Source organism: Chiloscyllium plagiosum, unplaced genomic scaffold (assembly GCF_037043375.1).
Source record: "Chiloscyllium plagiosum isolate Xiang-an unplaced genomic scaffold, Cpla_swu_hap1 HiC_scaffold_35, whole genome shotgun sequence".
In the NCBI taxonomy this organism is placed as follows: Eukaryota; Metazoa; Chordata; class Chondrichthyes; order Orectolobiformes; family Hemiscylliidae; genus Chiloscyllium; species Chiloscyllium plagiosum.
This window is the reverse complement of record NW_028270173.1, coordinates 31285615-31313148: the sequence shown is the minus strand read 5'-3', so window position 1 is coordinate 31313148 and position 27534 is coordinate 31285615. Positions and strand designations below refer to the sequence as shown.

The 27534-nt window shown below is 48.3% G+C and overlaps 1 pseudogene; it reads right to left on the bottom strand.

Moving 5' to 3' along the window:
- Positions 1–204: 204 nt before the first annotated feature.
- Positions 205–8771, bottom strand: LOC148140605 (zinc-binding protein A33-like; annotated as a pseudogene).
- Between the last annotated feature and the right edge of the window lie 18763 nt (positions 8772–27534).

The following is a 27534-nucleotide window of genomic DNA, read 5'->3' as shown; positions in this document are numbered from 1 at the left end:
GAGAGAGCAGGCCGAGACACTGCCACACTGGGCTGAGGGACCAGGCCGAGATACTGCCACACTGGTCTGAGAGAGCAGGCCGAGACACTGCCACACTGGGCTGAGGGACCAGGCCGAGACACTGCCACACTGGGCTGAGGGACCAGGCCGAGACACTGCCACAGACCTTGCTTCAGTTGTTACGACAGGCAGTGAAATCCCGAAAAGCCGATAACACAGCAGGGGGAGATCATCGCCCTTTCCTCACGGGCCCACTGCGCTGGGAGTTAGACTCCGGCCGCGTGACGTCAGAGAGTGGGCCTTCACCCCGCAGATTTTCATAAACACCGAATGTTTCCCACCGTCGTTCAAACAGGGGCAGAGGTACGGGTAGAGTTTCTCTGTGAAGGCGTCAGTGAAAGTGTGGAGGTGGGACATACTGTCTGCGTTGTAAAACGACACTTGCCCCCCCCTCGTAGTCCAGGTACACCCCGACCTTCCTCGGCCTCGGAACGACGCTCAGGCTGGTCGGGGGTGAGGTGAAGGCCTTGTACTCGCTCCCACCTCGGAGGCTCAGTCTCCAGTAGCCGTCCTCGGGGGTCCGTCTGATTCTCCCCTTCCTCTTGCAGGACCTCTTCGCCACTCCCAGGTCCCACTCGGTCTTATCCCCCACCTCCACCTCCCAGTAGTGCCTCCCCGATGTGAATCCCTCCGACCCCAGCAGACAGGCGCACCAGTCGAACCTCTGGGGCAGGTCCAGGAGCTCCTGCCTTCGGTCTCCCATCCTCACGGCCGACTGGTCCTCACTCAGGACCAGCCAGGGGTTGGCGGTTTTCGGATTCAGGGTCAGAGCGGCCGGCACTGAGCGGGGGAAGAAAAACAACACAGAAAGAAAAGGCAGAGGGTGAATGAGTTAAATCGAACCCGGGTCCCTGGCGCTGTGAGGCAGCAACACTAACCACTGAGACACCGTGCCACCCCCATTAGCCTGTTATCATCTGGGAATGTGCTAGGGTCCACGGGAAAAGGTATAATGGGAGAGTACTCAGAAAACAGTGAGAACATTGGGCAGAGTCAGCATGGATTTCCAAAAGGGAAATCGTGCTCGTCAAAGTGATTGGATGTAACTCGTGAAGTTGCTCAGGGGGAGCCGCTGGATGTGGTTTACTTGGACTTTCAGGAGGCCTTTACTGAGGTCCCGGGTAAGAGATTAACGTGTAAACTGAAGTGCATGGAATTGCGAGGGCAGGGGGGTACGGGGTATTGACATGGACTGAGGTGGCTGACAGGCAGAAAACAATGAATAGAATAATATAGAACATTACAGCGCAGTACAGGCCCTTCGGCCCTCGATGTTGCACTGACCTGTACCAATCTGAAGCCCATCTAACCTACACGATTCCATTTTCGTCCATATGTTTATCCAATGACCATTTAAATGCCCTTAAAGTTGGCGCATCTATGACTGTTGCAGGCAGTACATTCCACACCTGTACTACTCTGAGTAAAGAAACTTCGTCAGATATCTGCCCTATAACTATCACCCCTCAATGTAACTCTATGTCCCCTCGTACTAGCTATCACCATCCGAGGTAAAAGGCTCTCACTCTCCACCCCATCTCACCCCCTGATTATCTTATATGTCTCAATTAAGTCACCTCTCAACCTGCTTCTCTCTTACAAAAACAGCTTCAAGTCCCTCAGCCTTTCCTCATCAGACCTTCCCTCCATACCAGGCAACATCCTAGTAAATCTCCTCTGAACCCTTTCCAATATTTCCACATCCTTCCGATAATGTGGTGACCAGAACTGTATGCAATACACCAAGTGAGGCCGCATCAGAATTTTGTACAGCTGCAGCATGACCTCAATCCCTCCACCAATAAAACCTAACACACCGTATGCCTTCTTAACAACCCTATCAATCTGGGTGGCAACTTTCAGGGATCTAAGCATATGGACACCGAGATCTCTCTGCTCATCTACACGACCAAGAATCTTACTGTTAACCCAGTACTCTGCATTCCTGTTACTCTTTCCAAAGTGAATCACCTCACATTTTTCTGTATTAAACTCCATTTGCCACCTCTCTGCCCAGCTCTGCAGCTTATCTATAACCTGCAACCTCCTTTGGCGCTATCCATAACTCTACCAACCTTAGTGTCATCCGCAAATTTACTAACCCATCCATCTATGCCCTCATCCAGGTCATTTATAAAAATGACAAACAGCAGTGGACCCAAAACAGAGCCTTGTGGTATACCACAAGTAACAAAACTCCAGGATGAACATTTCCCATCAACCACCATTCAGCGAGCTAATTTCTAATCCAAACCGCTAAACCACCCTCAATCCCATGCCTCCGTATTTTGTGCAATAGCCTACCTTGGGGAACCTTATCAAACACCTTACTGAAACCCCTATACACCACATCGACTGCTTTACCCTCATCCACCTGTTTGGTCACCTTATCAAAGAACTCAATAAGGTTTGTGAGACACGACCTACCCTTCACAAAACCTTGTTGAATATCCTTAATCAATTTATTTCTTTATTATAAATCTTATTATCAATCCTGTCTCTTATAACCGAGTCCAACACTTTACCCTCAACCGAAGTAAGGCCCACTGCTCTATAATTCCCAGGGTTGGGTCAGGATAAACAGGTCACTTTCTCAATGGCAGCCCCTGTCCAGCGTCCCCTGTAATTTTCTCACTGCGCGGGCTTCCAACTCGGATACGCGGCAGTGACTTCGGGAACGGTGTACAGTTCTGGTCACCACATTACCAAAAGGATGTGGATGCTTTGGAGAGGGTGCAGAGAAGGTTTACGAGGATGTTGCCTGGGATGGAAGGTGCTAGCTATGAAGAGAGATTGAGTCGGTTCGGTTTCCTTTCATTAGAGAAATGGAGATTGAGGGGGCACCTGATTGAGTTTTACAAAATCATGAAAGGGATAGACAGGGTGGATAGAGATAAGCTTTTTCCCAGGGTGAAGGATTCAATAACGAGAGGTCACGCTTTCAAGGTGAGAGGTGAAACGTTTAAGGGGGATACACGCGGCAAGTACTTTACCGCATGTGGGTGGTGGGTATCTGGAACGCGTTGCCAGCAGAGGTGGCAGAGGCAGCCACAGTGGATTCATTTAAGATGCGTCTGGACAGATGTATGAGTAGGTGGGGAGCAGAGGGATCCAGATGCTTAGGAACTGGGCGACAGGTTTAGACAGTAGATTTGGATCGGCTCAGGCTTGGAGGGCCGAAGGGCCTGTTCTTTGTTCTAACCAGGAACCAACACCAGTTGAGCGAGTGGGAAAATATTTGGCAGATGGAGTATAATGTGGATCAATGGGAGGTGAACCTTCCAACAGGTGGCTATTGGCAAGAGTGGGAGAGGTGCTCAAGTTGTGTTTAATTCCCTCCCCCCCCACCGCCTCATATTTTCTTTTCCATTTTCCTCCGCCACGTTCTTTGAAATCACTGCTCTACTAACTGGGACTGAGAACACAGACATCTCTTTACCTGGGCTGATAGTGTCCAGCATTTCTCTCCAGGCAATATACTGCAAGGGACCTCTGAATATCCCCAGAGGAAGATCCATGCCCACCAGTTCCATCGCATTGTGACTAATCCTGCAAGTTCAATGTTCAAAGGTTGAAAAACATATTTCCTTTCTTTTTGAATTAAAAGATTAAGCTGTGTTTGTTAACAATTTGTGTTTGTAAATAAAGGAAAGTCATACTTGGCATTCCAGGAATCTTTCTCCTGAAACAAAACAGAAACACAAGTCAACTTTTGACAGACAGATCAAAACCTGAATACGATGACACGGGACAAGGTCAAAAGTCACATGACACCAGGTTATAGTTGGACAAGTTTATTTGAAAACACTAGCTTTAGGAGCGCTGCTCCTGCATCAGGTGCGAGTGAGAGAGGGAGACCGTAGACGCAGAGTTTATAGGGAAAAGATCAAAGGGTCATACAACACGTGTGAATGGATTGAACACGCTCCCTCGGAACACGGGTCAGGCCATTTCGGACTGAGATAAGGAGGGATTTCTTTGAACCGGAGAGTGGTGATCCTGGTCAATTCTCTGCCCCAGAGGAGTGCAGAGTCTCACTCATTGAGTCATAGTCGCAGAGTCATAAAGCACAGAAACAGACCCTTCAGTCCAACCAGTCCCGGCTGACCCTAATCCCAAACGAAACCAGTCCCACCTCCCTGGAGAAAGTGAGGACTGCAGATGCTGGAGATCAAAGTCGAAGAGTGCGGTGCTGGAAAAGCACAGCCAGTCAGGCAGCATTCCAGATGAAGGGCTTTTATTCGAAACATTGACTCTCCTGCTCCTCGGATGCTGCCTGACCGGCTGTGCTTTTCCAGCACCACACTCTTCGACACTAGTCCAACCTACCTGCTCATCCCCAAATCCCTCCAAACCTGTCCTATTCACATACTTATCCAAATGTCTTTGAAACATTGTAATTGTGCCCACATCCACCACTTCCTCAGGAAGTTCACTTCACACACAAACCATCTTCTGGGGAAAACATTTGCCCTGTGTCCTTTAAAATCTCTCTCCTCTCACTTTAAACATGTACCCCCTCCTCTTGAAATCCCTCATCCCAGGTGCCATTCACCTGATCTATGGCCCTCATGATTTTATGAACCTCTATAAGGTCACCCCTCAACGGCCTACGCTCCAATGAGGAAGGCCCCAGCCTCTCCTTATAACTCAAACCCTCCATCCCCAGGAACATCCTGGGAAATCCCTTGAGATTTCCAGTATCCGACCTTAACCCGTCACGATTTTATAAACCTCTCTAAGGTCACGATCCAGTGAGGAGGGTCCCACCCTATCCAGCCTTTCAGGACAACACAGACCTTCCATTCCCAGAAACATCCTGGTAAATCCCTGGAGATTTCCAGATATCAGGGGATACAGAGATATTGCAGGAAAATGGTCTTGGGATAAAAGATGGGCCATGATCTGGTTGCACTGTTTTAAAGCACGTTTGCTGGGCTGAATGGCCCCCGCCTGGTCCTCATTCCCAGTCACCCCTTCACTTCCAATGATAGGGATACAGAACACTGAACCCCCCCTCCCCAGTGGGTACGTAGGGGGCAGCGTTTACTCCCCACTCCAGGTGATTCTTGGCAATACTAAGATTACCGAAGACTGCTACGTTTCTCTCCTTACCTTGAGGATGGTCAATACGTCCGGCCGATCGAGCCGCGACTGAAACTCGGTCAGAACCCGCTCGGCGGAGTCCAGGGCACCCTGAATCTCCCGCAGGTTCCCTCGCATAGCCTCCAGGATCATCCCCTCCCGTGCACGGAGATCTCCGTCCAGGCGCCGCTCCATCTCACTCAGAGTCCGGTGCATCTTGGCGAGTTCATACTTGATGTGGACTTGCAGATTGCGTGACTGCTCCTGAACCCATTGGAACACAGGCACACGATCAAAATGTTTCAAACCGGGGAGTTGGGGGGGATGGGGGGGAGGAGGGGAGAGGGAAAGAAACTGGGGTTTGGAGAAGTGACCAAACGGGCGTCTCACCTTGACTTGGGAGATCTTCTGCTCCTGGTTGAATTTAGCCTTGAGCAGCTGGGCCTTCCTTTTGGCGGCCAAATCCAAGGACGATTTCAGCTGATCCTGTAAACGAGAGCAGAAATTCCTGAACGGGGGCCTTCAGACATTCCCAGAAAAGTGGATTGGGCAGGATGAAGTGCTGTGGAAGCCACCCCCCCCAATCTCTCTGCACAACGGGACAGACGTGGTCCCATTCAGCCCGATTGTATGTCTGCTGCCATCTTCCTGGATTCAATTCCCTCTTGGGTGCACACCCCACCCCCACCCCCACTCCCGCCCTATTGGACCTGCCTCTGTCATGCACCCAGACAGAGCATCCCAAACCCCAAAATCCCACAGGACGGAGAAAGCCTTTCCCATCCTATCTCCTCGGCTTCTCCGACCAGTACTGTCCCTCATATCTGTACACGCCCTGGTTCTCAATCCCCTAACCAACCAGAACATATTTCTCCCTCTCCACTCTGCCCAGACCCATCATGATTTTCAACACTTCCCCAGCAGTAATTCACCAAGGCTACAAAGATTGGAGAGTTCGAGTCATGAGGAGAGGCGAGACTGTTTCTCTGGACTGAAAATGTGTTGCTGGAAAAGTGCAGCAGGTCAGGCAGCATTCAAGGAACAGGAGAATCGACGTTTCAGGCATAAGCCCTTCTTCAGGACTTATGCCCGAAACATCGATTCTCCTGTTCCTTGGATGCTGCCTGACCTGCTGCGCTTTTCCAGCAACACATTTTCAGCTCTGATCTCCAGCATCTGCAGCCCTCACTTTCTCCTGTTTCTCTGGAGCCGAGGAGGCTGAGGGGTGACATTAGAGAGGTTTGGAAAATTATGACAGGCTAAGATACAGTGAATAGCCAAAGTCTTTTCCCCTGGGAAGGGTAGTCCAAAACTAGTGGACATAGGTTTAAGGTGAGAGGGGAGAGACTTGAAAGAGATCTGAGGGACAAGTCTTTCACACGGAGGGTGGTGCGTACACGGAACGAGCTGCCAGAGGAAGTAGTGGAACATTTAAGACTTTCAGACAGATACATGGATAGGAAGGGTTTGAGAGATATGGGCCAAATGCAGGCAAGTGGGACTAGTTCAGTATAAGATACTGCGTCGGCATGGACGGGTTGGGCCGAAGGGCCTGTTTTCTTGCTGTGTGACTCTTATCAAATCTAACCTTGGCTTTCTCTTCTCCCAGAAAAGACTGTCACCAGTCTATGTGACTGAAGCTCCTCAGCCCGAGGTCAGTCCTCATCAATCTACACTGAGAGTTCTCTCTCTCTCTCTCTAATTTATACACACGTACGAGCTTACGGGGAAAGGTGTAGGATGAGACTGCTGTGGGATGTTTCTCCTGAAGGTACAGAGGACACCAGTTAGACCAAAGCTGGAATACTGTGAAGACGCCAGTGGAGGCAGCCCAGAAAAGGTTTGTTTGGCTGGTCCTGGATCTGGAGGGATTTTGTTTTGAGGTTCATTAAGAGGTTTGAAGATTCGGAGGTGACTTTATGAAAATGTACATGATCCTTCAGAGATTTGACAGGGTAGCTGTGGAAATGTTGTTTCCACTTGTGGGAGAGTCTGGGGCCAAAGGGCATCATCCAAGAATAAGGGGGTGTCTATTTAAGGCAGAGATGAGGAGGAATTTCATCTCTTTTAGAGGGGAGTGAATCTGTGCAATTCTCTACCACTGAGAGCTGTAGAGGTTGTGCTGTTAAAGACATCCAAGGCGGACCAGACAGGTTTTTAATGAGTGAGGGAATCAAAGGTTATGGGGAAAAGATCGGAAACTGGAGTCAGGGATTATCAGATCAGCCAGGATCACATTGATGAGAGGAGCTGACTCGATGGGCTGAATGGCCTATTTCTGATCCTCACCCTCCATCAGGGCTTTTGCCCAAAATGTTGACTCTCCTGCTCCTCAGATGCTGCCTGACCTGCTGTGCTTTTCCAACACCACCCAGTTCAACTCTGATTCTCCAACATCTGCAGTCCTCACTTTCTCCTACTTCAGCTCCTCCCTGTTAGCCTCATACCTCTACAGAGGCTGGAAAATGGTCACCAACTCCCCCTTTGTTTCCACATGAACAGTCCTTGACTGCAGTACTGCCTCGTTCAGATTCAGGTACCAGAGTGTCAATAATTTTTAAATATTCATTCACGGGATGTGGGCATCGCTGGCCAGGCCAGCATTTATTACCCATCCCTAATTGCCCAGAGGGCAGTTAAGTGTCAAACCCCTTTGCTGTGGGTCTGGAGTGACACGTAGGCCAGACCAGGTAAGGATGGCAGTAACAATAATCACCAATGGATTCCTGGTCAGCGTTAGATCCTTAAATCTAGATTTTATTTTAGATTGAATTTAATTTCCACCATCTGTGCAGAGGCGGGATTTGAACCCGGGTCCCCAGAACATTACCTGGGTGCTCCCCTTACACCCCCAGCCCAAGTCCTGAAGAAGGGTGACACCTGAAACATTGACCTCTCCACCTCCTGATGCTGCCTGGCTTGCTGTGCTCTCCCAGCCTCCTGCTTGTCCAACTCTGGGTTAACACAACACCACTCAGTCCATCACCTCCTCATGGGGTATCCCTGAGGGTCACCTCCTGGTGTCAGCCCCCACCCGGGGGAGCTCAGACTCTGTGGCTGACCTGGTTCCGATCCTCTACCCTCAGGGTCTCAGCGAATGTCCCTAAAACTGGAGCTTCCCAGAATTGAGGGACAGAGTCCTGCACCGGTTGAACGCGTGGTCTGCTCCCTCCGGTTGGCCTTGTTCACCTTGTAAAGGCCCACAGCCTCATTGAGGGGGATGAAGGTGTGATATCTGTGCTCCCGGCTGTCCCGGCAGATGCTGCAGAGGAGCTCCTGGTCGGTTTCACACAGCAGCTTCACTCCTTCCTGGTGCAGCTCACAGTGGAGCTGCTGGCTCGCCATCCTCCGGGTCCTGCTCAGCTGCCTCGCCCTCCCGGCCAGGTTGGTGAGAGCCCGGTTCGACCTGAGGGTTAGCCCCGGGAACACCTGCAGACACTCGGGGCAGAAGTTGGTCTCCTGGGCTTGCCAGCAGCCTGTGATACAGGAGCGGCAGTAACTGTGACCACAGTCCAGGGTCACTGGATCCACAAACAGCCCGAGGCACACCGCACAAACCAACTCCTCTCTCCAGCTCCCAGCCCGCTGCCCGGAATCCATCCCGCCGGCAACTCCCAGCGTTTGGCGGTGTCCTGCTCTGAGATTCACTTCCTCGTGTTCTTACAGAGAGCAGTGCAGGCACGGTTCCTGGGTGGGAAGGGACGGAAGAGGTGTGTTTGAACCCGCAGCCAGCCTGCGAGGGTAATTTGATCCACTCACTGAGACCAGAGCCAACCCACTGACAATGCACTAACAGAGCAACCCGCCAGATCACTGAGGGAGAACGGTTCAGAATACCGTGCACACAGCACTGAGACACCAGACAGTTCAGAATATACACAGCACTGAGACACCTGACAGTTCAGAATACACACAGCACTGAGACACCTGACAGTTCAGAATACACACAGCACTGAGACACCTGACAGTTCAGAATACACACAGCACTGAGACACCTGACAGTTCAGAATACACACAGGACTGAGACACCTGACAGTTCAGAATATACACAGCACTGAGACACCAGACAGTTCAGAATATACACAGCACTGCGACACCTGACAGTTCAGAATGTACACAGCACTGAGACACCTGACAGCTCAGAATATACACAGCACTGAGACACCTGACAGTTCAGAATGTACACAGCACAGAGACACCTGAAAGTTCAGAATACACACAGCACTGAGTCACCTGACAGTTCAGAATATACACAGCACTGAGACACCTGACAGTTAAGAATATACACAGCACTGAGACACCTGACAGTTCAGAATATACACAGCACTGAGACACCTGACAGTTCAGAATACACACAGCACTGAGACACCTGACAGTTCAGAATACACACAGCACTGAGACACCAGACAGTTCAGAATACACACAGCACTGAGACACCTGACAGTTCAGAATACACACAGCACTGAGACACCTGACAGTTCAGAATACACACAGCACTGAGACACCAGACAGTTCAGAATATACACAGCACTGAGACACCTGACAGTTAAGAATATACACAGCACTGAGACACCTGACAGTTCAGAATATACACAGCACTGAGACACCTGACAGTTAAGAATATACACAGCACTGAGACACCTGACAGTTCAGAATACACACAGCACTGAGACACCTGACAGTTCAGAATACACACAGCACTGAGACACCAGACAGTTCAGAATATACACAGCACTGAGACACCTGACAGTTCAGAATACACACAGCACTGAGACACCTGACTGTTCAGAATATACACAGCACTGAGACACCTGACAGTTCAGAATATACACAGCACTGAGACACCTGACAGTTCAGAATACACACAGCACTGAGACACCTGACAGTTCAGAATACACACAGCACTGAGACACCAGACAGTTCAGAATACACACAGCACTGAGACACCTGACAGTTCAGAATACACACAGCACTGAGACACCTGACAGTTCAGAATACACACAGCACTGAGACACCTGACAGTTCAGAATACACACAGCACTGAGACACCAGACAGTTCAGAATATACACAGCACTGAGACACCTGACAGTTAAGAATATACACAGCACTGAGACACCTGACAGTTCAGAATACACACAGCACTGAGACACCTGACAGTTCAGAATACACACAGCACTGAGACACCAGACAGTTCAGAATATACACAGCACTGAGACACCTGACAGTTCAGAATACACACAGCACTGAGACACCTGACTGTTCAGAATATACACAGCACTGAGACACCTGACAGTTCAGAATATACACAGCACTGAGAAACCTGACAGTTCAGAATACACACAGCACTGAGACACCTGACAGTTCAGAATATACACAGCACTGAGATACCTGACAGTTCAGAATACACACAGCACTGAGACACCTGACAGTTCAGAATATACACAGCACTGAGACACCTGACAGTTCAGAATATACACAGCACTGAGACACCTGACAGTTCAGAATACACACAGCACTGAGACACCTGACAGTTCAGAATATACACAGCACTGAGACACCTGACAGTTCAGAATACACACAGCACTGAGACACCTGACAGTTCAGAACACACTTTATGTTTCAAAATAGATGTTATTCTTTAAAAATTTTTTTATATACATAGTCACAAACACAGCTCACATCTGTACAGTAGTATATCAAGGAAACTAACAGACATTAGAATTTGACTCTATCCAAACCAACCAAAGACCAGACTTACTTGAACCAGATTACATTTATATGCATTTGAGGTACCTGGAGGGTCAGGTGACTGAACGGGTCTCCATTTAATTTCTGCCATCAGGCACCTTGCAGTTCAAAATACACACAGCACTGAGGCACCTCGAAGTTCAGAATATCTAGGCCCTACCTTTACTGCTCTCTCTTCTGCCTGCAACATCTTCCTTCACTGAACCTGTTGGGAAGAAATCAAATTGGAATTCCCTGTCTGGAAACAAACAAAAAATGCTGTCACTTAGAATCAAAATATTAATTTGCTCTCCAAAGATACTAGTTTCTTCCTCTCCCAGTTCCCCACCAATACCCTTCCACTGACAAACTTATTCGTTTGGCTGAACTGCCCCCTCAACCTCAACAATTTCTCCTTTGAATCCTCCCACTTCCTCCAGATGAAAGGCATAGCCATGGGCGCCCGCATGGGCCCCAGCTATGCCTGTCCCTTTGTCGGCTACGTGAAACAGTCCATCTTCTGGAGTTACACTGGCACCATTCCCCATCTTTTCCTCCATTACATTGATGACTGCATCGGCTCCACCTCGTGCTCCCGCGAGGAGGTTGAATAGTTCATCAACTTCACCAACACATTCCACCCTGATCTTAAATTCACCTGGACCATCTCTGACACTTCCCTCCCCTTCCTGGACCTCTTCATCTCCATCAACGGTGACTGACTCAGCACTGACATTTTCTACAAACCTACCGACTCCCACAGCTACCTAGACTACACCTCCTCCCACCCTGCCTCCTGTAAAAATGCCGACCCATATTCCCAAACCCTCCACCTCTGCTCACAGGAGGACCAGTTCCACCACAGAACACACCAGATGGCCTCCTTCTTTAAAGACCGCAATTTCCCCTCATCCACATCCTGCACCTCTGTCCTCGAACCCCACCCCTCCAACCGCACATGGACAGAACCCCCCTCCCCCCGACCGGTCTTCCCCTTCCATCCCACCAACCACCACATACGTCACATCATCCTCCGCCATTTCCACCAACGACAAACAGACCCCACCACAAAAGATACATTTTCCTCCCTTTCCACTTTCCGTCCGGTCCCTCCGCAACTACCTGGTCAGGTCCACGCTTCCCCCCACAACAACCCATCCTCCCCTCCCCTCCTGACACCTTTCCTTGTCACCGCAGGAATTGCAAAACCTGCGCCCACACCTCCCCCCTCATCTCTGGCCAAGGCCCCAAAGAAGCCTTCCACATCCAAAGTTTCACCTGCACATCCATCAATGTCATTTATTGTATCCGTTGCTCTCCTCTACATTGGTGAGTCTGGACTCCTGCTCGCAGAGGGTTTTAGGGAACATCTCCAGGACAGCCGCACCAATCAACCCCACCACCCTGTGGCTGAACACATCAACTCCCCCCTCCCACTCTGCTGAGGACATACAGGTCCTGGGCCTCCTCCATCACCACTCCCTTACCACGATGCCTGGAGGAAGAACGCCTCTTCTTCCGCCCCGGAACACTTCAACCCCAGGGCATCAACGTAGACTTCACCAGTTTCCTCATTACCCCTCCCCCCGCCCACCTTACCCCAGTCCCAACCTTCCAGCTCAGCACCACCCTCATGACCTGTCCCATCTCTCCATCTTCCTTCCCACCTATCTACTCCACCCTCCTCTCCGAGTATCACCTTCACCCTCACCTCCACCCACCTATTGCACTCTCAGCGACCTTCTCCCCAGCCCCACCCCAGAGCTTCCCAACCTCATTCCTGATGAAGGGCTCTTGCCCGAAACGTCGATTTTCCTGCTCCCCTAATGCTGTGCTTTTCCAGCACCACTCTCATCCTGACTCTAATCTCCAGCATCTACAGTTCTCACTTTCGCCTCTCCAAAGACGCTGCCTGACCCGCTTTAATTTCTAGCATTTTGTTTTTGTTTCCATTAGAGATTTGTGGTAACTTGGGCTCCAGCGCCCATCACATTTCAAAATGCACCCAGTACTAACGTCCCCCTCAGTTCAGAATATCCAGGCTCTACCTCTCCTGCTCTCACTGCTGCCTGCAACACCTTCCCTCGGTGAACCTGTGGGCAAGAAATTACATTTGAATTTCCCGCTGAAAACAAAAACAAAAGCTGTCACCTAGACATGAAACGTTAGTTTGCTCTCTCCCCAGGGATGCAGCCTGATCCCTTGTGATTTCCAGCATCTTTTTATTTGTTTTCAGTAGATTTCCAGGATCTGCAGCGATTAGCTCCCAGTTTGAATTTCCTTGGTATTGAATTAAAAATCCCACAACACCAAGATATAGTCCAACAGGTGAAACTGGAAGCACTGGTTTCACATCAGGTGGTTGTGGGTTGTCCTGATGGAGGAGCGGCGCTCCGAAAGCTAGTGCTTCCAATTCAACCTGTTGGACGAGAAGCTGAACAGCGGCTCCTCCAAATCATGTCTGGTCTTCAGAGTTAGTTCCGGGATTGAGAAACCGTCCAATCACAATTCAGAGTCTCAACCAATCAATGGCATCAGCGATTGACCAATCGGCCATGGTGACTTCTGCACCAATCAGAAGCTTGATCTTCCTGACCAATAGAGGAATGCTGGGTGCCAGCCGCCGGCGGCTCAGGACGGTATAAAAGGAGGGGCGCGGGCATTGCTCTCGCTGGTTCGGCGGGTGAGGCGCTTAAAGGACATTGCCCGGGATTTTTAGACCCACGTGCCCTTCCAGAGCTCGGCCCTCATTGTCCTGCAAGAGGCCAACGAGGCTTTATCTGCTGGTCCTCTTCGAGGACACCAACCTGTGCGCTGTCCAAGCCAAGAGGCTCACTATGATACCCAAGTACATCCACCTGGTCTGGCGCATCTGTGTGGAGCAGCCCTGACACTAACCTCTCCCCATTCCCCCCCACCCCACTCAGAATCGACTGGAAGGGCTTTCCACAGCCACCACTACATCAAGCAGATGACCATAGTGTGTTGTACAAGAGCCTTGCTTATTTGTACGCAGTTACAAATCACAAGCACCAGGATGTATTATGACAGGCTTATTTACAAGCACGAGTCTTCAAATTAAACCAGTTGGACTATAACCTGGTAATGTGAAAGTTGGAGAAACTGAGCACTGTCTGTCCCAGTCCAATACTGGCTTCCCCCACACCATTGTCTTATTTGGAGAATTGCACCTCTGGTCAGATTGAACCTGTAATGTGCATTGCCCTTAACTTATCCCAGGTGAAAACGAGGACTGCGGAAACTGGAAACCTGAACTTCATCTTGCACCTCTGAACACTTCAATCCCAGGGCATCAATGTGGACTTCACCAGTTTCCTACCTAGTTCCAGTTAGCACCGTTCCCATGACCTGTCCTACGTACCTATCTTCCTTCCCACCTATCCACTCCACTCTCCTCTCTGATCTATTCCCTCCATCCCCACCCCCATTCACCTATTGTACTGTATCCTACTTTCTCCCCACCCCTCTGATTTATCTCTCCACCCAGCAGGCTTCCTGCCTCTATTCCTGATTAAAGGCTTTTGCCTGAAATGTTATTTTTTGCTCTTTGGATGCTGCCTGACCTGCTGTGCTTTTCCAGCACTACTCTAATTCAGACTTAACTCATCCTAACTTCTTGACCCCTTGAGTTGAGGCTGTTTTGCTTGATTATAGACATGGGAGCAATTTGTTTTGGGGTCATGTATATCAGGCTGTTGGATTATTTTGGGAGATATCTGTCCTGGCTGTTTTGAAGTTGTGCTTTGTTTTCTTCACAAATATTTATTTTGTGCTGCCATGTTTTTCTTCTGAGCCCTTAATAGGAATTTTGGTATCTTGTATAAATTGACCTGTGTTCATTCTGGGCACCAACCCTGTGGAAATGTGTTTCAGGGGTTTTGTTTCATTCTTACTTTCATAGGATGTAGAACAGTACAGCACAGAACAGGCCCTTTAGCCCACGATGTTGTGCCGACCATTGATCCTCATGTAAGGTAAAGCTAATGTACGAACCCTCAAAGTTCTGTGATCACATGCATGTCCAGCAGTCTCTTAAATATCCCCAATGACCTCGCTTCCACAACTGCTGCTGGCAATGCATTCCATGCTCTCTCAATTCTCTGCGTAAAGAACCTGCCTCTGACATCCCCTCTATACTTTCCGCCAAACAGCTTAAAACTATGACCCCTCTTGTTAACACTTTCTGCCCTGGGAAAAAGTCTCTGGCTATCAACTCGATCTATGCCCCTCATTATCTTCTACACCTGAATTAGGTCCCCTCTCTTCCTTCTTTTTTCCAATGAAAAAATCCCAAGCTCAGACAACCTCCCTTCATAAGATAAGCCCTCCATTCCAGGCAGCATCCTGGTAAACCTCCTCTGAACCCTCTCCAAAGCATCCACATCTTTCCTATAATAGGGCGACCAGAACTGGACACAGTATTCCAAGTGCGGTCTAACCAAAATTTTATAGAGCTGCAACAAGATCTCACGGCTCATAAACTCAATCCCCCTGTTAATGAAAGCCAAAACATCATCTGCTTTCACAACAACCCTGTCCACTTGGGTGGCAATTTTAAGGGATCTATGTACCTGCACACCAAGATCCCTCTGTTCCTCCACACTGCCAAGAATCCTGTCTTTAATCCTGTACTCAACTTTAAAGTTCAACCTTCCAAAATGCATCACTTTGCATTTATCCAGGTTGAACTCCATCTGCCACCTCTCAGCCCATCTCTGCATCCTGTCAATGTCACGCTGCAGCCTACAACAGTCCTCTATACTGTCAATGACACCTCCAACCTTTGTGTCGTCTGCAAACATGCTGACCCATCCTTCAATCCCCTCATCCAAGTCATTAATAAAAATGACAAAGATTGGAGGCCCAAGAACAGAGCCCTGTGGAACACCACTCACCACTGACTTCCAGGCAGAATACTTTCCTTCCACTACCACTTGCTGTCTTCTGTCGACCAGCCAATTCTCTATCCAGACAGCTAAATTTCCCTGTATCCCATTCCTCCTGACTTTCTGAACGAGCCTACCATGAGGAACCTTATCAAATGCCTTGCTGAAGTCCAAATACACCACATCCACCACTCGACCCTCAACAACTTGTCTAGTAACATCCTCAAAGAACTCAATAAGATTTGTGAGGCATGACCTGCCCCTCACAAAGCCGTGCTGACTGCATTTAATCAAGCCAGGCTCTTCCAGATGGTCATAAATCCTATCCCTCAGAATCCTTTCTAACACCTTGCAGATGACAGACGTGAGACTGACTGCTCTATAATTGCTGGGGATTTCCCTATTTCTTTTCTTGAAGAGAGGAATTACATTTGCCTCCCTCCAGTCCTCAGGTACGACGCTGGTGGAGAGCGAGGATGCAAAGATCTTCGCAAGCGGCGAAGCAATCACATTTCTCGCTTCCCAAAGCAGCCGAGGACAAATCTGGTCTGGCCCTGGCGATTTGTCAATCTTAATGTTTGTCAAAGTTTTCAGCACATCAGCTTCCTCAGTCTCTATCCGTTCCAGCATGCTTACCTGCTCCTCAATGGTTTCATTCACTACAAGGTCCTTTTCTTTAGTAAAGACAGAAGCAAAAAACTCATTTAAGGTTTCCCCTACCTCCTCAGACTCTATACACAAGTTCCCTATGCTATCCCTGATCGGCCCTACTCTTTCTTTGATCATTCTCTTATTCCTCACATACGTGTAAAATGCCTTTGGATTCTCCATAATCCTTCCTGCCATGCCTTTTTCGTGCCCTCTCCTGGCTCTCCTCAGACCATTTTTGAGCTCCTTCCTCGCCTGCCTGTAATCCTCGAGAGCTGAGCAAGACCCTTGCTTCCTCCACCTTACGTAAGCTGCCTTCTTTCTTTTGACGAGAGGTTCCTCCGCTCTCATCATCCAAGGTCCCTTTATCTTACCCCTTCCTGCCTGTCTCAGAGGAACACATTTATGTATCACTCGCAACAACTGTTCCTTAAACAGTCTCCACATGTCTATAGTGCCCTTTCCATGGAACAATTGCTTCCCAACTCACCTCTGATAGCATCATAGTTTCCTTTTCCCAATTAAATATCCTCCCATTGTGCCGGCTTCTCTCCTTCTCCATAGCTATGTAGAATGTGAGGCAGTTGTGGTCACTATCACCAAAATGCTCTCCCGCCCCAAGGTCTGACACCTGCCCCGGCTCATTTTTTTTTATTTTTTGTTTTATTTCAAAATATACTTTATTCATAAAATAATTTGATGGTCTGTACAGTTGGTCATGCCATACATATGTAAACATGTACATACAGAGATCAGAATTTATCATTTTTTCACAGGTCTGTACATTTCTCAATCATATGCCCATATAATTAGCTGAGGCGTCAGCAGGGCCCAAATGACTGCATGGGCCCCCTGTTCTTCTTTAGGCAGGCAGACTTTACACAGTGGTCTTTCCCCACCGCGCCTTGGCGGCAGCTGCCCCAAGCTTCAGCGCGTCCCTCAACACGTAGTCCTGGACCTTGGAATGTGCCAGTCTGCAGCACTCAGCCGGGGTCAACTCCTTCAGCTGGAAGATCAGCAGGTTTCGGACCACCCAGAGAGCGTCCTTCACCGAGTTGATGATCCTCCAGGCACAGTTGATGTTCGTCTCGGTGTGCGTCCCGGGGAACAGGCCATAGAGCACGGAGTCCCGCGTCACGGAGCTGCTCGGGACGAACCTCGACAAACACCATTGCATTCCTCTCCAGACTTCCTCTGCATAGGCACATTCCAGAAGGAGGTGTGTGACAGTCTCGTCCCCCCCGCAGCCACTTCGAGGGCAGCGTGCGGTGCGGCTGAGAGTCCGGGCGTGCATAAAGGATCTCACAGGCAGAGCCCTTCTCACCACCAGCCAAGCCATGTCTTGGTGCTTGTTGGAAAGTTCTGGCGATGAGGCATTCTGCCAAATGGCTTTGACAGTCTGCTCAGGGAACCGCTCGATAGGATCCGCCCGGCTCATTGCCGAGTACCAAATGCAAAATGGCCTCTCCCCTCATTGGCCTGTCAATGTACTGAGTTAGGAAACCCTCCTGAACACACCTTACAAAAACAGCTTCTTCCAAACCATCTGCTCAAAGGAGGTTCCAATCAATCTTGGGAAAGTTAAAGAGACCCATTACAACATCCCTACTACATTCACACTTTTCCAAAATCTGCCGACCTATGCTTTCTTCAATCTCCCTGCTGCTATTGGGGGGGGCCTGTAGTAAACCCCTAATGAGGTGACTGCTCCCTTACTGTTCCTAATTTCCACCCATACTGACTCAGTAGGTAGACCCTCCTCGCCAATGGTAACTTCTGTAGCTGTGATACCCTCTCTGATTAGCAGTGCTACACCCACTCCTCTTTTATCCCCCTCCCTATTCTTTTTCAATGCTCTAAACCCTGGAACATCCAGCAACCATTCCTGCCCCTGAGAAACCCAGGTCTCTGTTATAGCCACAACATCATAGCACCAGGTACTGATCCATGCTCTAAGCTCATCACTTTTATTCCTGATACTCCTTGCATTAAAGCAAACACACTTTAACCGATCCCTTGGTTCTTTCCCAGGAAATTCCTTCCCAGTGACTGCGCTACCTCTTGCTATTGCCTCATCTCCATCAACTCTCACCACCGGTATCTAGCTCAGGTTCCCACCCACCTCATGAGGTTTCACCTCATAAAATACTTAAAACTCCGGCAGTTGAACCGAAGGGGACACCAAAAGCCTACCCCCAACTCCCAATGTGGTCAAATGCAATCACTTTGTTCTTGGGTGAAGCTGTTTTGAAAGTTCATGCTAATCCTGAATCACAGTCTCAATGGAGTAGTATTTTCTCCGTTGTTGTGGTTGTGTTTGCCGAGCTGGGAATTTCTGGTGCAGACGTTTCGTCCCCTGTCTAGGTGACATCCTCAGTGCTTGGGAGCCTCCTGTGAAGCGCTTCTGTGATCTTTCCTCCAATAGTGCTTTGCCCTTCGGTGAAATGACGTTGATGTTCGAATGTGATCTGCTCTGCTCATTTTTAAACTTGTCGTGAGGCAATGTCGAAGATTTGTTTCTTTGTACAACTCTACGGTTTGCCAGGCCAGTGTGTAAATGTGTCGCAGCCTCTTCCTAGCAGTGTGATAGGACGAGTGCACTTTGCTTGTGGTTCTTGTATGTACTCCCAGTTCTCAGCCCCTTGGCTCCCTCCACATTGACTTTCCTGTGAATCTCCCTGGTGTCACCTTTAAACCCTCGTTTCTCTGTTCACCTCCGTGAAAATTTGACAGTGGTGCAGACTTATCCTCCCAATCCAAATTGTTGGTGATCATCACACTCCCAGAAAGCTGACCACTTCCACCTCAACACCACTGATGCAGACAGGGGCATGTCCCCCCAACTCCTCCTTGAAGCTGATTACCGGCTTCTTCATTTTGCTGACATTGGAGAGATCATTGTCTATACACCATGCCACTAAGCACTCAATCTCTTGCCTGTCCTCCCCCCTCATGTGGGATCCAACCTGCAGTGGTGGTGGTGTCAGCAAACTTGCAAATGGAGTTGGAGAGGAACTGAGCCACAACCATGTGCAAGGAATATAGTAGGGGGCTGATATGCAGCCTTGTGGGGGCATGAGTGTTGAGGGTTATGGTGGAGAAGATGTCACCTATTCTTACTGATTGCAGTCTATGGGTCAGGAAGTTGATGGTCTAGTTTTGGGGGGGGGGGAGCTAAGACCTAGCCCTTAGAGTTTTGAGATGAGTTTGTTTAGAATTAGGGCTGAGCTATTGTCGAAGTAAGCATGATGTAGGATCCTTGTTATCCAGATGTTCCAGGGATGTATATGTCCAGGGAGATGGATGTCTGCTGTGGGCCTCTTGTGTCAGTAGGTGAATTGCAAAGGATGAAGGCAATTTGAGCCATGACTAACCTCTTGAACAATTTTATAAAGGAGGTCAGATCCACAGGGCAGTAGTCATTGACACACATTGCATGATTTCTTTTTGACACCAGGATGAAGGTTAGTCTCTTTGAAACAGGTGGGGATCTCAGATCATAGTACGGAGAGGTTAAAGATGTCAGTGAATACTCCTCACCAGCTGGTCCATACACTGAGTGCTTAGCCACGGGGTCCATCCAGGCCAATTGCTTTCTGTGGGTTCATGAGTTTTTGTTCCAACATGGAGGTGAATTCCTCTGTTAATGAAACCAAACACCCAGAAAAGCTCACCTCACCTTGTAATCTGTTAAAATGAGTGAGTGACAGAACTCCCAAATTCCAGTATTTAAAGAAAATAACATCAATTTATTAACTCTAAAAGTGACGATTAAACAACTATTCACAACCAAACAAAAGTGAGGACTGCAGATGCTGGAGATGAGTTGAGTGCGGTCCTGGAAAAGCACAGCAGGTCAGGCAGCATCCAAGGAGCAGGAAAATCCACGTTTCGGGCAGGAGCAGACAGAAGATGGACCAACCTGAGGATCGAAAATCTGGCCTTAGGCTGTTGTCAGGGGCAACCATTTTAAGTGTGCTTTTATTTACCGAAAAATGGCTTCTTATGCAAAGTAACATAACAGAATGGCTTCAGGCTGCAAATTAACACTATGTTTAAAATGGCTTCTCACCCGGGCTAAAGGCTACATTCCTGCCTTGCTGAGCTAACCAGTCAAAGATGAAGCAGAACAATGGATCCCTGACTGTATGGAATTAACTAAGCTGGATAGGACATTACTAACCATCCCAGCTAACCTTGAAAGGTAGGTGGGAAGAGAATGTGTGGGGAAACAACTTTTGTCTCCCATGAAATATCATTGGGTTAGCCTGCTGCCATGATGTCATTTTATTACACTTTACTGGATTCACTCTGCAATTAAGGCTGTACTATTTCTTAAGAAACATATAAAATCTGTCTCTGTTCCAAGTGAAATTGCAGTTTCTCCATGGATCACCGAAGCTGTTAACTAGGAAGTAGTAAATGCAGGTACAGTTGCAACATTTAAGAGATATTTGGATAGGTACATGAATAGGAAAGATTTAAAGGGATATGGCAAATGTAGGCAGGTGGGACTGGTTTAATTTGGGAAATCTGGTCAACGTGGATGAGTTGGACCGAAGGGTCTGCTTCTGTGCTGTATGACTCTAAATTTAGTGGCCCTGGTCAGTGCAACATTGAGGGCCGAAGGGCCTGTTCTGCGCTGTATTGTTCGATGTTCTGTGTTGTTGGACAAACTTGCGCCTGGCGTCGTAATGAACTGTGAAATCTTGCTAAAGCAGACCGTATTCCTGTTGATTGTTTGACTGATCGCGGAACTGAGACCCCCCTCCCGGGGGTGTTGTGATCTTCATATGGTACCGTGATTCGATATGGACAGATTGTGGACAGTGGTGTAAGAGTCTTGAGTCCTCCACTAGTGAGGGTTGAGGAATTGGCCAGCCAGACGAGATTATTTCAGATCCGATTGGTTTTCTCTCATTCAAGTAGTGGCTGACCTGATCCCTTGCTGTCTATTGTCCTAGTCCAGCCTGAAAAGGATCTATCTTGGCAAGGATAGGGTCAGGGGGACTTATAAATAAAAAGGGAAGATGTGAGAGAAAAGGTGAAGGACTTCTACGGAGTCGAGGACTCCACTGAAAAGAGAAGAGAAAAAGTCGAGGGCTCCACCTCAGATCAGGGATCTGAGGACAGGGTTGAGAACCAGATCCGAAAAAAGAGGGTCGAGGGCCTTCTCAGTTGAGAAACTCTGATTCGGTTAGATTGGTGCTATCTAAATTAATACCGAAATAGCTCTGAAATGAAAAAGTATCACGATACTTTACACAGAGTCGAGAAGGACATGCGGAAGTCAGAACATTGTTGTGTCGACAGGCTGTTGAAGAATAAAGGTTTTGAGTCAGGACTATAAAAGGAAGTTTGTTTAAAGATGGGTAATCACGTGGACAAGATGGAAAATCCGCCTTCACCGTTAGTAAAGGTATGTGAGACGTTTCTGGAAAATTCCGAAGGTTTTTGGAAACTTTCTGGCGCCTTAAATAAAACATTGGGTGATGAGCAGTGGCCACTAGGTGACTCTCAAAGTATTCAGTTGGTTAAATCGGCCCAGCAATTGGCTCCAAAACGAAGGAACTGATTAGACTGTGGCAGCAATTTTGTGATCCAAGTCATAAAGAATCAGTTTTGTGTTCATGGCAGGATACTGCCACTAAATTGGGAACTGGATTAACTGCTGATGGTACCATGAACTCTATTGACATCCTCAAAAAAGAATGTGCTCGAGTTAGACACCAACCGATATAAAAGGAAACTTCACCACTGACTGGTTAGCAAACAGCGCGGGATACAATGACAATTCGGATTTGGGTGAATAGTGTTTCTACCTACGCCCTCCGCTGCTGCCTCCTCCTCTAACTCTGCCTAACTTGCAAGTGCATCCTAACGCACCCCTGATTACTCCAGTTTGTCAGCTCTGCAAGTTGAGCGCTCCAAGCGCCCCCCGCCCTAACCCCTCCCCTACAGACTGTTCAGCCTCCTGCATATCAAACTGTTGTTCTACCTAATTCTTAAATTCCCGTTGTATTCCCTACGGCCTACCCCTGTGTTCTCCCCTCCCAGTCCTCCACCACAACCAAGAGGCAGAGGGCAAATCGCCAGTTTTTCACAAAATAATCCCTTTTCCCAATGACTGTGGACATTGGTAACCGTACTGCTGATGTGGCTGCAAATCAATCCTCTCGCAACCGCCTTATGATTGTGTCTAAAATGATGAATCAGTCTGAAAGCTCTGACAAGAGTCAGTCCACCTCAGATAAACTAATGCCAACCATTCACGATGTGGTTGCCTGACAGAGGGACACCTCTGATTCTGAAAGGCAGATGTGGTCTAAAGCCGGCTGTTATTGTAATCCTGTTACTGAACTATGGCCCACTCCAGCTGGACAGATTTGTATGTCTGATGGCCTTGCTTTATGGGTAGCTGATTGTATTCATAATGCTACTCACTGTGGTGCTCGCTCAACGTCTGACCGACTTCTAACCACGTGGTGGCATCCACACCACCAGCAGATGGCGCAGTGTGTCAGTGATAGATGCCTTACCTGCCAAGGACATAACCCGGGTCAGAGTGTTGCTTGCCCCGTGGGACAGACGCCCAGCCCTGAAGGGCCCTTCCAAACCCTTCAACTGGAATTCATTGAGTTACAAAAGTGTCAAAAATGTAAATATGTTTTAGTTATTGGTGATCTTTTTACTAAATGTGTTGAAGCATATCCGACTTCTCATGCTACTGCCAAAATTGTTGTGAGTATCCTACTTAAGGAGATTATTCCCCACTTTGGTATTCCCCTTTGCCTGTCTTCTGACAATGATCCTTATTTTATTGGTGACATAAATGAGGAATTATGCTCCCTGTTCGGCATCTGCTGCCCACTCCATTGTGCTTATCGCCCACAGGCTGCAGGGCTTGTGGAGCGTTATAACCAGACTCTGAAAACTAAACGCGCCAAATTGACTTCGCAGACAGGCCTATCCTGGGTTAAGCCATTGCCTCTGGCACTGTTTCACCTACACTGCACTCCTGCTAGTAAAGCTCGGTTATCCCCTGCCAAAATAGTCTATGGTCGAGCCTTTCGCATGCGTTGGAATGACGCCACCGCCCCTATTGACTTTCACCACATGACATGTCCTCCGACACCCTCTCTTTAACTAAAATTCTGCTAGGGTTTCACTTCCGAGTTCATGCTGCTCACAAAATACTTCCCTCCCTTGGTGTTGTTCCCATGTTGATCCATGTTCCTTTTGTCCCCATCAAGAATTGGACACGTCGCGGCCTCCAACCTCATTGGGAAGGACCCTTCCAGGTTCTCCTCACCACCCCAACTGCTGCTAAAGTCTCTGGGTGTTCCACCTGGGTCTACCTCCATCATTGTAAGGTCACCGCACAAACCCCTCCAAAGGGGGAGATGGAGATGATGGGAATGAAAGGGAACTGAGAGAGAGCAACCAGAAACAGATGAAGATAAAGCTGTCTCTTTTGAATAGTAATTCTCCTTCTGTTTTAGATATCCGAATCCTTGATTCAGAAATGACCACTACAGTCAAGATCGAGCTTACCCTGCGGTATGGGCTTGCCATCGCCAGCAATGCTGCACAAGAAGGGACTGTCTACCCATGCGACCCTGAGCAACCAGAGACTGTGTACCATCTATGCCAAGATGTCCTTGTGTGCCAAGAGACTGATTCCTTCGATGCGTGGGACGTTACCAAGAATGACTGCTGCAGTGGTCATCTACATCAAGATCAGATAATCATTTACAGAACAAGTCTCAATGGTCTTTACTCTGTGAAGGTGTTGTGTGCCAGTTTGATTTCAGTTGTGCTGTGGGTGACCCTGGTGAGCCTTGTCCCCCTTCAAATAGGTCACGCTGCAAAAGGGGAAAAACAGGAAATGTTATCATTCACAAACAGTTTGTTTCTTCCAAGTCACAACAGAATATTTGGTCGGGATGAAGTGGTTTGTTATGCTCTAACTTCAGCAAAAGACACCTTGACCCATTTCCCCCTCCCGAATCTCAACGGAGGAGTATGGGACGCTTCTAAAGTGTTTACTGGACATAATATTTCTTTTGAATATTACTTATCACCACCTGCCAGTTGCTTATGGGCTTCCCCCAATAAATCCTGAGTAGCCTTTCCGAATTGCTACAATGGTAAGGGATGGGGGTGCACTTACATAACTGTGACTAAGACTATCCCCTGTGCCATGATCAAATGTACCAGACACCTCTGCTCCCCTGAAGGACCTCGCATCTCATACGTTTGCCTTGAGGAGGAGTGTGTCTCTGTTATCACTGGGATTCAGGCCCTTTGTGGAATGGGTAATAGCATCCACCTTTATTATGAGACCCCTAGTGGCAGCCCCATCTTCCCAATTGTGGGATGGGAGGAACCATTCTGGGACATTAACCGCATCTCTTACTGAAAGACCCACCTCTTTCTATTGAACAGCTTTCACCCCAAGTGCTCAGGAGAGCCGTACTTTGTAGCTGTGGACTACCCATATGTTCCAGGAAGTGACAAAGACAGGCCTGCTTCTTACTGGGAAGCTCCTTCCATTATCGATACTAAACCCACTTATTGTTTTCTCACTCACATTTCGGCAACTAGCTTCCTTGGCCTTAATGAAATCGGTCCTCCCCATGCTGGAGCTGTAGGGACACATTTTCCGACTACAGTTCCCTGTGCGATTACTTGGGAATGGGATCGGGATTTCCCTGTTAAATGTTCAGTCTCACCTGAGTTGTGCGCACATTGGAGGAATGCTCAGACTTTGAGCTCCACTGAGACTGACTCTCGAGGGTGTGCATTCCTTAGTACCTTTACCTGAGGGGGGTCTGCAGGCATCATCAGCCATCAAAATCGAAATGATCTCATTTGCGGTCTCACCCTCTTGGGTAACGAGACAGCCGCTGCCCTGGCAGGAATTAGGCACATGCTTTCAGAATTGCGCCTATTTTCCCAACAAAACCGGTACCACCCTCGAGAACACACTGGCAAAGGAAGGTGGAGTTTCTGCCGTAGTCAAAGGCAAATGCATTATGGGGGTCACTGACCTCATCGAAAATATTACCAACCATGTAGATAACATCCGCAGTTTGTCAGCCAAATGACTGAAGGTGCGGGATGGGGAGATTGGGGTTTCGGCTCATGGTACAACTGGCTGATCAATATGGCTATGTATGTTGTTATTGGTTTAGTTGGTCTTTTTGTTGGTATTGCTATTGTCAATTGTATTCTTGCTAAAATGCTTCTGCTCCATTCATGGGGAACATGAGGAGGTGTCATTGCCTGCCCCTATTTCCTCCCTGGAGGAGGAGGAAATATGGCAGTCTTTGGCTTCTGTTCAATTGGACTAATCTAACCCATGCCCTCACATCCTATGATGTGGTCATGGAATGACCAAAGGGGGGAGATGAGGATCTAAAAGCTGGATTTAGGCTGTTGTCAGGAGTAACCATCTTATGTGTGCTTTTATTAACCACAAAATGGCTTCTCAATGCAAAGTAACAGAACAAAATGGTTTCAGGCAGCAAATTAACACTATGTTTAAAATGGCTTCAGGCTAAAGGCTGCATTCCTGCCTTGCTGAGCGAACTGAATCAAAGATTAAGCAGAAAAATGGATACTTCACAGTATGGAGTTAACTAAGCTAGATAGGACATTACTAACCATCCCAGCTAACCTTGAAATGCAGGTGGGAAGAGAATGTGTGGTAAACAACTTTATTTCCCAGGAAATATCATTGGGTTACCCTGCTGTCTGTTATGTCATTTTATTACACTCGATTGGATTCACTCTGCGATTAAGGCTGTACTATTTCTTAAGAACATGCAAAACTTGCCTTTGTTCCAAGTGAAATTGCGCAGGTTCTCCAAGGAACACAGAAGCTTTTAATCTCTGTATTGCTGCACAAACCTGTGCCTGGCGTCGTATTAAACTGTGAAATCTTGCTGAAGCAGACCGTATTCCTGTCGATTATTTGACCGATCGCGGAACCGAGAGACCCCTCCTGGCTCCGGGGGGGGGTTGAGATCTTCAGGCCGGGGTAGTCAGGCTTGAGGATCTTGGGTACGAGGTCGAACCAGGCAGTATGGTGTTCCTTAACAGCTTCCAATCTCATAGTTTGGGAATGTCGCACCCACCTGTTCTACCCCCTACCCAAGATATACAAGCCTGACTACACCGGCTGACCCGTTGTCTCAGCCTGCTCCTGTCCCTCGGATGCTGCCTGACATGCTGTGTTTTTCCAGCTGCATTCTTTGCTCCTGAGACAGTTAGCTCACTAACCTATCCCACTCCTCTAGGACTTCCTCATTATTTAATCTAGTTTGAGCCACATCAAGCTCTATGACATCTGGATTTGGTTCCTCACTCTGCGGGGCAGTAACTAATATCTGTTTCTCCAGTTCCCAATCACTATTTTAGTAAGGTTTCAATATATTCATGTGACATACCTGATACAGTTTTTTCTATGCAGATGGTTTACTTGACTCCACTTTGCCTCAGTTTGATAGTGACCACTAAACCTGGCTTTGAAGGGATTCCTACCACTGGTAACAATAGTAATTAGTCATCCCCACAGGAATATGTCCGAATAGTTGAGTTTTTATCTGCTGGTTTGAAAATTGTAGCGGGTGGTGGATTCTCAGGGGAATGTAGCACAAACAGTCAAGTTTCTGGTATTGAAAATGGCTCTAATGCAATAAGGGGTACGTTGGGTTCCAAGAGATCAATTGTATTCGGGGACTCCCTGGTCTGAGGTACAGACAGATGTTTCTGTGGCCAGCAGTGAAAATCCCAATGGTGTATTGCTTCCCTGGTGCCAGGATCAAGGATGTCTCAGAGAGGGTGCAGAGTGTTCTCAAGAGGGATTGGGACCACAGGAGGTCATTGTACACATTGGAACCAATGACATAGGAAGGTGCCCCTGTTTAAGAAAGGAGGTAAAGATAAGCCAGGGAACTAAAGCGCAGTGAGCCTGACGTCGGTGGTGGGCAAGTTGTTGGAGGGAATCCTGATCGACAGGATATCCATTAGGGATAGTCAACATGGCTTTGTGTGTGGGAAATCATATCTCACAAACTTGACTGAGTTTTTTGAAGCTGT